The sequence below is a fragment of the Nuphar pumila genome, unplaced genomic scaffold, assembly GCF_984573655.1.
Source record: "Nuphar pumila unplaced genomic scaffold, dmNupPumi1.hap1.1 HAP1_SCAFFOLD_2349, whole genome shotgun sequence".
In the NCBI taxonomy this organism is placed as follows: Eukaryota; Viridiplantae; Streptophyta; class Magnoliopsida; order Nymphaeales; family Nymphaeaceae; genus Nuphar; species Nuphar pumila.
This window is the reverse complement of record NW_028323901.1, coordinates 1-2,797: the sequence shown is the minus strand read 5'-3', so window position 1 is coordinate 2,797 and position 2,797 is coordinate 1. Positions and strand designations below refer to the sequence as shown.

The following is a 2,797-nucleotide window of genomic DNA, read 5'->3' as shown; positions in this document are numbered from 1 at the left end:
ATATTGCTGCAAGCTTCTTCATGTCGACTCTCTGGTGCAAGCTGACGACGGCCACAACTGGTGATGATCCCACCTCGAATACAATCGATTTGACGACGTGCTCCTTGGGCAAGTCCACCTCGTCCTTCTGATGAAACACATGGCGGATACCTTTTTCATTCAGCCAAGCTTCCAAATCTTTAGCTCGTAAAGGCGTGCAATTGAAAGGTAGTACTGCAGCCTGCTTAACTTGTGCACACTTTGGAGGCATGCTACACGTCCATCGACCACCTTGTTTCAAAGAATGCGACTGCTTACGCCCACACGTCAGATGTACGCGACTTTGCAGCAGACGCATGCATGGAAGAGGTCTGGACATCCACTTAGGAGGTGGCATGGACAGCCCGACCATGGCAGACGAAACCTGCATGGCCTTGTTATTCAGCACAACCATGCAGTGCGCCTTACTGTCCACAAGGACTTGCAGACGGGGGCATCTCTCAAACAGCGTGGAAGAGACCGACAATATTTCGCCATACTGCAGCTATCCGAACGACCAAGCACGATTCATCAAATCGCTCAGAATGCAGCAAGAGTTACATCCGCCGTCGAAGTGGGCGCAAACACAACGCGATGTCTCCTGTTGCTCTACCTAATGCACAAAGTGCCCCAAAACCCACAGCAATCACACAGTGGTCTCAAGCTGGCTACTCGTGATAGTGCTGGTGGAGCCCACAGGATCCGTCCGCTCAATCCCCTGCACGAGCTCATCACGAACTCGCATAAGCAGCTGCCCAAGCATGTTTTTCCCCGAGCCGTCACGCCCACGGCCCCAAAAGAAGTCATGCGGGCTCGCTTCCACCAACTCGAGTGCAGTGTTGCCCGAGCCGCCCCCCCAACCGTGCTCAGCAGCATGCTCTGCGGCCCGGCGTGCGTCTGGAACTTTTTCCGCAGAGCCTGCAGCATGACGCCGACCTTTGCCTCGGCCCAGTCATTTCTGACGAGGTGTGGGTGTTGGTGCTGGTTGTAGCGCCCGATGCGTGCAGCCTCCTCCGGTGACTCAGCCGCAAGGATTGAATCTATGACCTGGAGACACGCACTGCCGGACGATCCGGCGGCCGGCGGCGAGCCGTCGCTATGCTGCCAGAACTTCTGCGCTTGGTAGTAATGCTCAACGCTGGGCCAGCGGCACAGAGGAGGCCGCGAGAGTCCCGGAGCGGTGGGGCCATGTGGAGTTGCGCCCTGCCGTGCGGCATATCGATCGGATGGGAGAGAAGTTGCTCAAGCAACCCCACTGGTCCCAGGCTTTGTAGAACTCGGCGGTTGCTGGGGGGCCTGACACGCGAAGCATGGGGGGGAGGGCCCGTGTGGGGTCCATGTTAGATATGACGCCGTTGGAGGCGGTGGCTGTCGAGGGTGCCTTCGCAGCTCCGTTTTCCGCGCCGGGAGAAGCACAGAACGGAGCAGCTGCTTCGGGGGCTGTGCGCGCTCCTTCCGAGTCGTGTTGGTCTCATGCAGATGCATGAGGCCCCCGCTAGAGGGCAGGGCGCCCGTGATGAGGAGGTCGCCGTCAACGACTTGGTACGTGACGTCTATCAGGTTGACGGCCTGCGTCATTTCGACAAAGCCGAGGTTGCCGACAGGCGTCGGTGCTTGCGTGCCGCCGATGATTTTTGGCGCCACAAACGACATCACCTTGTGGATCGTTCCAGAGGAAATGGCGGGAGCTGCGAGAGTGCCTCCGCACTCCCAAAAGCACTGCATAAAGCCGCGTTCGAAGCAGTAGTCTGCGACGTTAGAGGGCGTCAGGAAGTCAAACTGGACGACCTCCACGCCCTTTGCCTCCAGAAGCTTCTGGAAGTCGGTCCGCGCGCCTTGCTGTGTCATCACAATCGTCGGCGCCGTCGTTGTGTCCCACAGGTTTGCATCCTGAACAACAGGCAGAGTATGTTAGCGAGTCCACTAGGCACGGAGGAACAACTGATAAGCAACAAGCAGAAGTCCACTAGGCACGCTGAAAGCAGATGAGAAGGAAACTTCAGATAAGGGGCCTGTTATTGCCGCGTGATTCCTGTCGCAACCAAAAAAAATGTTGAATAACTGTGAGATGTCCAATGTCAGAACCCCGCATACCACAACAACCATCCCATCGGAGCACATAGGCCCAAGACGCATGCCTGGTGTGTGCTCAATATCGACGCATTGCAACGCTGTGGCAGGGTAATGTCGAAGGCTTGTCAGGACCAGACCATCAACGAAGTATTGCTAGACATGATGCAGCAAGGACAGGATTGTTTGAAGGGACTGAAGTGTGAGGAATAAGCAATGAAAGGAGACCAAAAATCCAAAATAGAAAGGTAGGGAGATGTGTCTTTTTACAGCACTATTGCATCCGCATGGACGTTGGCAACTAAAAGAACTACTTGTGCGAAAAGATCGTTCTGCACGTGATGCAGGGTTCCAGAGCATCTTCCACACCTTGGGGAGGTCAAGCGTGCGGCTCATGACGATGCGGGCTGGTTGGTGACCGGAGTCTCGGCGAGTGGTAAGCCGCGGATTGTCACGGCGGACGGTCTGCCCACCCACAATGACGACGTCCGAAGTGGCGCGCATCTGGAAGACCCGCGCTCATCGATGACGCGTTGCTCACCCACGCCGAGTGCCCGGTGTGTGTTGCAATTTTGCCATCCAGCGTCATCGCGTACTTGAGAATCGACATCGGCCGCCGCAGCGCGGCCCGATGCAACAGGGGCTGCACGACGAGCGCGTGTGTCAAGTCTCAATCATCATCACAACATGCTTTCGACGTCTGTACACG

The 2,797-nt window shown here is 56.6% G+C and overlaps 1 pseudogene; it reads right to left on the bottom strand.

Annotated features, from left to right (window-relative positions):
- Positions 1-627: 627 nt before the first annotated feature.
- Positions 628-2,731, bottom strand: LOC149808730 (riboflavin biosynthesis protein PYRR, chloroplastic pseudogene; annotated as a pseudogene).
- Between the last annotated feature and the right edge of the window lie 66 nt (positions 2,732-2,797).